Source organism: Otolemur garnettii, unplaced genomic scaffold (genome assembly GCF_000181295.1).
Source record: "Otolemur garnettii isolate 467f Iridium unplaced genomic scaffold, OtoGar3 scaffold00199, whole genome shotgun sequence".
Classification (NCBI taxonomy): domain Eukaryota; kingdom Metazoa; phylum Chordata; class Mammalia; order Primates; family Galagidae; genus Otolemur; species Otolemur garnettii.
In genome coordinates this window covers 2,636,072-2,648,543 of record NW_003852594.1, presented here as the reverse complement: position 1 = coordinate 2,648,543, position 12,472 = coordinate 2,636,072, and positions in this window count along the sequence as shown.

Below are 12,472 nucleotides of genomic sequence, written 5' to 3'. Positions count from 1 at the left end.
TGCCTCAGCCTCCCAAGTAGCTGGGACCACAGGTGCCCGCCACAACACCCGGCCATTTTTTTTGGTTGCAGCCATCATTGTTGTTTGGCGGGCCCGGGCTGGGGACTTGAACCCGCCACCCTAGGTGCATGTGGCTGGCGCCCTAGCCGCTTGAGCCACAGGCGCTGAGCCGAGTATCACAAATTTAATACAGTTTTTTCTTTTCTTAAAATGTGTATGTGTTTTTGGCACCCTCGGTATATAAATATGGTATTAAAACGGAATTGAATAGAAAACCAAGAGATGAAACCAGTCTCCTATAGCCATCTGATCTTTGATAAATCCAACAAAAGTACACACTGGGGAAATGAATCCCTATTCAATAAATGGTGCTGGAAGAATTAAATAACCACATGTAAAAGACTGAAACTTAACCTGCACCCTTTACCACTTACTAAAATTGTTTCAAGATGGATAAAAGATTTACATCTGAGGCACAAAATGATTAAAATCCTAGAAGAAAATGTGGGAAAAACTCTTGAAGATGTTGGTCTGGGGAAAGATTTTATGAAGAAGACTTCTGTGGCAATTGAAAAAAAAATTAACAAATGGTACTTAATTAAACTGAAAAGTTTCTGCACAACTAAGGACACAACAAACAAAGCAAACAGACATCCTTCAGGATGGGAAAAGATATTTACGTTATGAATCTGGCAAAGGCATGATAACTAGGATCTAGGGAGAACTGAAATTAATCAACAAAAAAGAGCAAATAGTCCCATCTATCACTGGGCAAGAGACATGAACAGAACCTTCTCTCAAAAGAACAAATGGCTAAGCAAACATGAAAAAATTCTCATCATCTCTACTCATCAGAGAAATGCAAACAAAACCACCCTAAGATATTACCTACCCCCAGTAAGATTATTCCATATAACAAAATCCCAAAGTTGTAGATGTCGGTGCAGATGTGGAGAGGGAAACACTTTGACACTGTTGGTGGGACTGTAAACTAATATAGCCTCTTTGGAACTAAATATAGACAATCCTCAAAGAACTTAAATTAGATATCCCATTTGACCCCATAATCCTACTACTAGGCATCTGTCCAGAAGAAAAAATTCCTTTTATCTTAAGTATATATGCACTAGATTGTTTGTCATAGCTCAATTTATAATTGTCAAAATGTGGAAACAACCTAAATGCTCATCAACTCAGAAATGGATTAACAAACATACATACATATATGTATACTGTGCAGTACTATTCAGTCATAAAAATGATGGTGACTTCACATTTTTTGTATATAAGTGAAACATATTCTTCTCAGTAAAGTATCATAAGACTGGAAAGGCAAATATCCAAAGTACTCAATACTAATACAAAGCCAGTAAATGATCTAATTCACACCTACATAGGAGAAAATCTCATTTCAATTCATGGTGGGGGGAGGAGGAGCCAGAGGGGGAGGGAGTGGAGATTTGTGGTGCTCCCACTGAATGTAGTCATCATTTAGCATTCAAACACATTGGAAATTATTTGACAACCCTTTTGCCACATTTTTGGCTTTTATGAAAAAAAAAGCATTGCAATGTAGGGCTCTGACTGGCATGCCAACTAATACTAATATATAATTTTTTTATTATTTTCAATCTAAAGAAAAAATCACCTATAATATGAAGAGCTATATAATTTATGCACCTCTTTACTCCAAAATGTTCCTATGTGTCTGGCACCCAGGCTTTAAGAACCATGAGGATTAGTCTGGAACCTATACCTTACCAGATATGCTTCACAGATGAGATATAAACATTCTTAATAAAAGAAATAAAGCATTGGCCATATTGTTCAGAAATGTGCTATGGGCACTTAGTGAACAAATCATCTTTCACTCATTCCAGTAACTTTTCCTCATTTTATTTTCTCTTTTGTCTTGAAGGAAATGTATAGTGTAGATGGACCTCAACTGAGTTTCCTTAGCTATCTATTTATTTAATATTCAACAATAAGCAGAGTAGAGTCGTACAACCTTATATGATCAAATGATCCAGAGATTCTAAATCAAACAAAGTAAAGGCCAAAACAAGTGAATAAAAAATCTCATCTGTAAAACCAAGGCTGTAGAATAGATGCTCTCTAAGGTCCCTTGATGCTTTAATAACAGCAGCCTTAGTCATATGAGCTCTGTAAAAGAATAATATAAAGGTGATGGAAACTGGGTCCTGTAGATGAATGCTGAACTCCACTGCTCATGGTACTGCAATCTGCAACCCTACAGCAGCATAGGTTAAACTCTCCATAAGTGATGTCACTAAGCATGTTAACTGAGAGAAATCTATTTTATTGACTATATCTTACATGTAGTTATCTTGATACCTGCTATCATAAAATTTCCAACTGATGTATGATTAAAAATATTTTGTAAAAGGTAATGAAAGAATTGTTTTTAAAGATCTGTGACATTGTCCTGAAACTTAATAGTGAACACCATTTCACAGATCAGGTCAGATATAAGGAATTTTACTAATCCCCAGTTCCAATATTGAAGCCATCAGTGGAATTGCTGAGGAACTTTATTCAGTACACCCAAATGTAAACTTTTGGATTGTAGGAATTTTTGGTTTGGAATTCTCACATTCCTTTATATATTTTATTTCCCACAATATAAGTCTAAACAATAAAAGCCCTCCAATAAAATGGCAAATACGCTTGTAAGTTGTTTTTATTATATAGTGGAATCCCTGTAAGTTGACCACTCAAAGGACTGCAACAAACTGGTCAACATAAGGAACTTCCATTGAGTACATGTAGTGCATATCTGGTCTATGAAAATTAGGTCAATTTAAGGAGGTGGTCAATGTAGAGAGATGGTTAACTATAGAGGTTCTACAAAATGTAGCAGAGGTTGGCAGTGCACCCACTTCTATTCCTCAGACCTTTCAGTATGATCCCTTTGCCTCATTTCCAGGTTATCTGTATCTGTGTACCTGAAAACATTTTTGCTAGAATCTTGGAAATTTAGGGCAGAAAGTAATGTCAGAAATATAGGAAAATTAATACTTCCTGGGGAGCATCCCTCAACCAATACTCTCAGAAACTGGTTAGTAAATACACCATCCACTCTCTTCTTCTCAGTAGATAATTTTGAGGGACATGCATTATAGTATTTTCCAGATAGGCCAAGTTTAAGTTACCAGTCAACGTGCCTTCTTCCTTTCCTGTATTGCATTTCCAGAGGTCCATGGAACTACTTTCAAATAGACTACTTGCACTCTACTCCTGCTTCTGGAAGAAGTGAAACTTAGGCAATGTGAAACATGTGCCAAGCACAGCATATGTTCTATTTACTGGATACACCAGTCAGCAAGAATTGTCAAAAAGTCTCAGCTTAAGGAGCTTTCACTTCCACTGGATAAGAACAGAAAAATAAAATAAGACCGGGTGAGGGAGGAAGAAAGGGAGAAATAAAGGAAACACAGGTACATTTCCAGTTCTGTGCCTCTGTGTGTAAATGAGAGAAAGAGAAAGAGACAGACAGAGACAGAGAAAGAGAGGGATTAAGTTAATAGAACATAGAGGATGAGGGAAGGGGGTTATGGTAACCAAGAAAGATCTTATAAATAAGAATATACTACAATAGAGACTGAAATCAGTGAATGGGCTATACTCATCTTGGTGTTTATAAAAAAAAGGGAAAACACCAGTGCATGTGTCTTAAGTTAGATGCATGCTTCCATTCCATGCCTGAGATGAAGTAAACAAGAAGTGTAATAAGGGAAAGTTAGAGAATTATTCATTTTGGCTTGTACTTTGAATAAATTGAGAAGCCATGGAAGTTTCTATTGAGAGGAGTACTCTGTTAAGAGGAGTAGCATAGTGTGATTGGAGTTTTAATGGGATCACTCTGGCAGCATTGGGAACAGACTATAGTAGTACAGTAGGACTCGGGCCACACATTAAAGGTAGAACCAACAGGATTTGCAATTGGAGTAGGCATGGGATGGGAATGACAAAGAACTCAGGGATAATCCTAGGTGTTTTTTTTTTTTTCTTTCCCTCTATCTGCATGGCAGAAGATAAGAGAAACTACAGAAGCATTAGGGATTTGATTGCAGGTATGTTCAGTTTGAAGTCTAAAGTCCAAGCAAACATGTTAGTCTGGCAGGAAGACCTTAAGAATTTAGAATTTCTTAATAATTAAGGGCTAAAAGTGTGTATTTGGGAGTTGTAAGCATGCAGGTATTCTTGAAAGCATTAAGTCTTGATGAAATTATGTGAAAGGATGATGTAGACAGGAAAGAGAAGATGTGCCAGGACTAAGCCCAGAGCATTCCAACAATCAGAGGATGATGAGGATGGACTAACAAAAGATGCTGAAGAAGTACGGCATGAAGCAGGAAGAGAATAGCCTCTATTTTGGTTGTCTACTTTTCATTTATTAAAAACTTTCTAAAATACACATTTTTATAGTAAAAATGAAATAGGTAAGTTTATGCTCCAAAAGTAGTTAAAATATATTATCAAGATTTTTGCTAAAATTTATGACAATTTTCTAACTGAATTTGGAATCTAACATTACTACTTAATGCAGAACTTGAGAAAAAATATAGAACTTGAGAATTCTTCGTGCAAATTAAGTTATAGGCCATATATATTTAGATGTCTTTAGAAGTAGATATCACCATTGAACTTATGGGCTAAAATTGAAGAAAATGTACTTAATATTAAGCTGTAATGAACATAAGAATCATCTGTTAACCTTACTCAAAAAAGACCCTACGTGTATATGACCAGACTTAAGAAGCCTAGGAAGAAATCTGAATTTTAAATAAGAATGCTGAGAGTTTATGCTTCAAGTGGTCCTTAGACCACACCTTTAGAAACACTAAGTTGTCTGTTTTCCATTTCTAAGTACTTATAATTTTTTCAAAAGCAGAATAAATAATACTGATGATGATGCCTGTGCTTTCCAATTCTTCCTTCTTACATTTGCACATATTCTAATTTTTATTCTAGTCTCACATCAAGAACTTTTAGCCTTTATAACACCATAACACTATCTCTATTAAATCTTAATGTCAGATTCATCTACCTATCTATCTATCTGTCCATCTATCCATCTATCTAAATTGCTTGTCCTCTACTATGTGCTAGCCTATATATTAGAAGATGCAATGGATACTAAAACAGAGTATGTTCTCTAGTCTCATAGAGTTTCAGTCCATGGGACAGCAACCTTAAATTATATAATTAAGGTTGGAAAGTGTATGGAACCCTAGAAATTCCATACAGCAAAGGAAGAAGGCTCTTACCTAAAACTTGGTCTATATAGAAAATGTAAAATGTATTTTATTTTTTTTTAATAATGACTGGGTGACTACAAATATTGCTGTTGCAGGAAGACAAGACCCAACAGAGAGAAAGAGCACCCAAACACCACAGTTATAAGAGGAAGGGCTTTATTCATCAGCCAGGAGCTTACGGCATAGAAGATTTCCAAATGGCCGCGCTCCCCGACTAGCTTGGTCTTTTCCTTTTTATTGACAGTCAAAAAATTCCACCCCACAGGTACCCTTCTCATTGGCCAGTTTGAATCAAGTGGGAGATGATACTCCAGCCCCTACAGGACTACAGGATTTCACAGAACTTGGAAATTTCCAAGTTCCAGGAGGTTAAGCCTATAAATTCCCAAGAGCTGAGTCACCATGGAGAGGGCCCTGCAGGTGCATCCTCGTGGTCTCCCTGAGAAGACCTGTTCTCCTGGACCTCGCCCCTCTCCAGTATCCTCTCTCACTGCTACAGGAGTTTATAGGAGTAACAGGTTTAATTACCTTAATATATTAGTTAAAAACAAAATAATTAGAAGTGTGTTTACCCAATCAAAAGTGGTCATCTAGTAATATGACCAGTAGTATTGAGCGAGCATACCTGAGAAGGGTGAGGGTAGGAGAACTGATCTTCTCAAGGAGAACACAAGGATACACCTGCAGGGTCCTCTCCATGGAGACTCAGTCCTTGGGAATTTGTAAATTCAACTTCCTGGAACTTGGAAATTTCCCTTTTGTGAAATCCTATAGTTCTTTGGGGGCTAGAACAGCATCTCCCACTTGATTCAAACTGGTCAATGAGAAAGGTACCTGTGAGTTGGAATTTTTTGACTATAGATAAAAAGAGAAAGACCAAACCCATGGGGGAGTGTGGCCATTTGAAATTCTTCTATGCAATAAGCTCCCCACCTCTCCCCATCAGTGAATAAAACCCTTCCTCTTAAAAACATGGTGTTTGGATGTTCTTTCTCTCCATTGGGCCTCATCTTCCTGCAACACTATCTACTGTGGAGAGCAGGTCTTGAGGCAGCAGGGCCCCTACAGCGTGGAGAACATTCAGGGAATGACCCCCCAGCTGCTTCTCTTCCTTTTTCAAAACAACCATATTCTTTCTTCATGCTCCCCCTGCCAGAAGTCATAGCTCTTTGTGTAGTTAATTTTTAGGAACTGTGCAGAGATCCTTCTGATCTTTCTCTTTTTACTTCTTATCATATGTTAATAAAGTTGAGTAGAAACCATTGACAGGATGATTTGTCTTTATTAAAGTCATTTATATTTTCCAATCATACTATAAGACTAAAGATATGTCTTTTGTCTATGCTACTTCCCATAATGTCTATGCTACTTCCCTATAGAAAACCCTGTCAAGATACTATAAAATAAAGCTAATTTTGTGCTTTGGTGCTGGCTGCAACCATCAGCTCAGTCAGACCTCCCAATCCCATCTTTCATCTCTGTGTCTTCTCTTATGCTATATTTTCCTCACTTGCTGGTTACTCACTTCCACTCTGGTTAGTTCCCCTTCCCCCTACTGGTTCATGATAATATACTATGCAACCAATTCATACCAATTCATATTAATGCTAACTATTAGAACTTTCTGATATCTGACTTTTATTTTGATTAACAACTTCATTACACAGTCTATTGCCTTTACATTTTATTTCATATTAATATAAATCTTCCCCAAATTTTTCATTTTGGAAAATGAATAAAATTGTATAAATAACTTATATGGGAGAAATATGTGGCTGATAAATAAAATATGCTATTTTTTTGAAATATTAGTGATGGTTTGAGAAAAATATATTATCTCTGATATATCGTTAATATTATTCTAATAAAAAACAAAATAATAATAATAGTAATAGAAATATAAAATGACACTACTTACTAAAGCAATCAACAAATCTAATGTAAAATGATGCATGCATCTATCAAAATGCTGAAGGCATTCTTCACAGAAATTGAAAAAAATCTTAAAATTCATGTAGAACTATAAAAGATCCAAAATAGTTGAAATAATCCCAATTAATGGAGACAAACTGAAGTATCACATTATCAAACTTCACAATATACTACAAAGCTGCAGTAACCAAAATGTCATAACAGAACACTAGCAAAAGGAGACATATAGACCAACGAAATAGGCAACCCAGAAATTAATCTGTATATCTAAAATCAACTGATTCCTGAAACTATAAAAACTACAAGAAAAAAAAATAGGGAGAATATTTCAGGATATTGGTCTGGGAAAAGATTTTCTAAGGAAGACCTCAAAAACAAAAATAAATAAATGGGATTATATCAAACTACAAAGCTTCTTAACAACAAAGAAAACAATCAACAAAAAGAAAAGAGTGGGAGAAAATATGTGCAAACTATTCATCCAATAGGGAGTTCATATCCAGAACATATAAAGACCGCAAACATCTCAATAGCAAGAAATAAACAATCCAATTAAAAGACAGGAAAATGATCTGAACAGGCATATCTCAAAAGATGACACACAAATGGTCAAGAAATATGTGAAAAGAATGTTCAACATAAATAATCACCAGGGAAATGAAACTCAAACCACAACCGAGTATAATCTTACCCTAGGTAGAGTTAGCATTGTCATTATCAAAACGACAAAAAATAACAATTGCTTATGAGGATAGAAAGAAAAGATAAATAGAAACCCTTATAAACTACTGGTGGGGACTTTAACCAGTACAGTATAGCCACTATGGAGAATGGGGCAGAGTTTCTTCTGAAAACTACAAATAGAACTACCATATGATCCAGCAATCCCACTACTGAGCATTTATCCAAAGGAAAGGAGACCAGTATATTGAAGAGACATTAGTACCTTAGTGTTTATTGCAATTGCAGCACTGAAATAGCTAAGATACAAAATCAACCTAGGTATCTAACAACAAACGAATGGGGAAAAAAATTGGTGTGTGTGTGTGTGTGTGTGTATGTATTGGTATGTGTGCACATGTATATAATTTAAAACAGTTGTCTATTTTAAATTGCACATGAACTTTATGGCCACTCTATGTATTTATACACACACACACACACACACACACACACACGGAATAAAATACTATTCAGGCATTCAAAACGATGAAATCTTATCATTTGCACCAACATGAACTGATTTGGAAGACACTGTGTCTAGTAAAAATAAACCAGGAACAGAAAGTTAAGCACCACATATCCTCCTGGTACAGGGAAGCTAAAAATAAAATTGATCTTAAGAAGTAAAAAGTAGCACAGAGGATACTGGAGTCTGTGAAGGGTGGGGAGAAGGAGGAAATAGAGATTTGTTAAAAGACACAAAATTATAGCTGGATAGAAAAAATGTTCTGTAGCACTATAGATGACTACAGTTAACAATAAAATATTATGTATTTTCAAATAGCTAGAAGGAAGATATTGAATGTTCTCGGCACAAATAAATGATAAATGTTTGAGATGATGAGTACGATAATTACCCAGATCTGATCACTCTGCATTATATGCAAGGAAACATCACTTGTAAACCATGAATATGTCTAATTATTACATGTCAATTTAAAAAGATTATTTCTATTTGTGGAACTCATATGACAATCTATGTGCTATACCATTTAGTCATTCTAACAACTATATGAGATTCTTATTCTTTTCATTTTACAGATGAGAAAAACAAACAGAAACTTAACTATGAGTAAATTATGCAAGTTCTCACAGAGACTGTGGTAGGAAAATGCATAATTAAACATTAAAAGAACACATTATTCTTTTAGAATAAACTGAATTTTTCACAGTAAAAATGGCATGATCTACATATTCAAAAAAGTCAAATGAAAATGCCTTATCAAGACATAAGTGACATAATGGAAAGGGAGGAAAAGTCTGTGGTTTCTGAGCCCAAATTCTATCACTTAGTAATTGTGTGACAATGAGCAAGTTACTTGATTTATCTAAATTTCAATCTCTCAATCTGTAGAAAGGAAACATCTATTCTCATAGTGCTCACATTGTTTCCAAAAATCCACTAAAACACTGGTTTCTTAATACAGAATATGCTGCAGTTCTGCAGTATAAAGAAATAACTATGCTTTTTATATGTATACATTGTATTTGCATTATGTATTTATACAAAAATAGTTATTAGAAGCAAAATTGAATGCTTCCCAAACACTGGGTGCAAACCAAATGGCACTTTATGTTGAGGAGATCTGAATGGAGGTACCATTTATAATTGGGTAGATTTCACCTTTAGTAGTCCCAGTCCTATTTCACTTTCATACTTTGCTATTGAACCTACTGGCACACATCCACCACTATTTCCAGGTTCTAAAATTAGCATCCTTATCCTCTCCCTCTTAAAATTATAAACTTAAGGCCAGGTACTATGGCTCACATCTATAATCCCAGCACTTTGAAAGGCCAAGGAGGGAGACCTGCTTAAGGCTGGGAGTTTGAGACCAGCCTTGAAAACACAGCAACACCCTAGCTTTAAACCTATAAAAAAATCTCTGGGCATGGTTATGTGTGCCTATAATACTAGTTACTTGGGAAGCTGAGGTAGGAGAATCACTTGGCTGAGGAGTTCAAGGTTATGGTGAGCTATGATCTTGAAACTGCATTTTAACCTGGGTGAAAGAGTAAGACCCTGTCAAATAAATAAATAAGTAAATAAATGTAGCCATGATCCCTTGACTACTAATGACCAACCATTCCTAAAATCATCATCTATTATATATACTGTATCCTATGTGTCTTTTGTTTGTGAGCCAAGTAGCCTGACTTCTTTCAACATTTTATAGTTCATTAGCAAATTTTTTTTTATTAAGGAAGAAACATTATATCTTATAAGTAATTCTTTATATAATGGCATTAGTTATCATCTATTCATTAGCTAAGAAATAGAAATTACTTTTTAATGCACTCAACAACACAAATGCCAATGGCACAATTTGTAAACAATGCTGAAAATGCATGGGGAAAAGAAACAAGAATAAACAATGGGAGTAATGACAATATTAATTCACATTTATGAGTGCTAAGTGCCAGACACTGTGATAACCACTTTGGCTGCATCATTTAATTTAAGGACCAAAACAACTTTAAGAAATCTTACTGTATCATGAACATTTAGAGAAACAGACTTAAGGAACTTAAAAACAACTGCCCAAGTTTACCTAGAGAGTAGGTGGAGTAACCAGATTCTCTTCATAGGCAGACAAACTCTAGAATTTGTATATTTAACTTTGATAGCATACTGTTCCCAGTTGATTCTAGCACTCTTTTCCATGTATCAGAGGATATTATCATTCTAACATTGGTAATGAAAAAAAGGGTTAGCATCATTAAATAATTGTTACATTATGATTCCTATTTCTAGTAACAAAGATATAATTGGGACCTTTCCAAATTATAGAAAATGGAAATTTTCAATATTAGCTTTAACAATCTTTATGAAACTTCAAAATATAATTTCACATATATATCTAGTTGGTGGAAATGTTTTATGTAAAATAACTATAACAAATTATGCATTTTTTTTTTTTTAGTAATCTGAAGTTATCCTTTGTTAGTTTGATTTGGAAGAGTGATTAAATCTATCAATCACTAGACTTTCAACTTTTAGAAAACATATGCAATTTTAGGATATCAGGAAAGGTCCTTTCCATTAGTGAATAATATTTTATTTTAGATATAATCTCAATCTCAATAGTTCATCTAGCAAGTTCACCTTTTGCTTCCCAAAGTACTTAATTTAAGCCATCCTAAAATGACTGACTACAGTTAAAAGAGCTTTTGGCAAGGGAAGCCTTGGAAACAAGTTTTAGATTACTTCTCTCCACCCAAGTTGGTAAAATGGGAAAATTTTATATTGACTGCAATCGTTCTGTTAATACTTAGGGAGGAGGAAGCCATTTATTCAGCCAGCTTCTTCTAACTTCAATTGTTCCCTAGAGTAAAAGATAGGCACTTTGAGAAACTCATTCACTTTTCCAGACCTCTTGGGAAGTTTGCAAGAGCTGCTCAGATGCTAAATGGCACCCGTGTGAGCTCTGAAAATGCATGTACCTAACAAAGTAGCCAACTCACTCTTCAGATGTAGCTTATACTTTAGAGGGGTATCTAATTTAATATTTTAGTATGTGTTTCTCTTGGTGACTCACTTTATAGCTCTTTCGTTGCTATAGTTATAAAATGATCTAGATTAGCATAGAGCATCCCGTGACAATCATGTAAAGAACCCTAAAACGTTTTCAACAATGATACAATTCCTTAAACTATGAAACATGGAAATACAGCCACTGAGTGCCAGATGCTTTTCAAAAATAATGCTATGAGAACTTTACTTTTATTGTGGAAAAAGAAAAAAGAAAAAGGACTCATAATTAAATTGTCATCTAATGGCTGGAAAAATGTAAAGGTCCTCAACCCCAAATTCAATTAGTATATTTATTATATTCTTATTAAAATTACAGAGCATGCTGGCTTATGTTTAAGTAAATATGATCATGTTTCCAGGAGGAGAACAGAGATTCAACATTTTATATGAATATCTGTGATATATGTTCACTAATACTACAACAGGAAAATGTATGTAGTGCCTCATGTGTTATCAAATATTGAGACATCTTAACATTCATACCTCATCAGGCATGTCATTCTTTTAGTAACTCTCCTTTCCATTCTCCTCAAAATCTTTATTGCTTACTTAACTTCCTGACGTTTAAGATTCTTTTATTGGTTCCTTCTCAATTTCCCTTCTCTGCTTTCCATTTTCCTTCTCTCCACCCCAGGCTAGTACAAATTTGCTTATTTTTTCAGTTATTTGTTCAATAAATTTAACTATCTACTATGAGCTATGCTACATATATGTTATAGATATCTATCATTTCCTCCAAAAACATATCCACATTTATTATTTTCTCTAAATCTTTTTATCTTTGCACCTATAAGTTTCCTTTATTCATACTCTTTTTTTATTAAATCATAGCAGTGTACATTAATACTATCATGGGGTATAGTGTGATGTTTCTTATACAATTTGAAATACTTTCATCCAACTGGTTAACATAGCCTTCATGTATTTTTCTTAGTTACTGTGTTAAGACATTTATATTCTACATTTAGAGAGATTCACATGTACCCTTATAGGATGAACC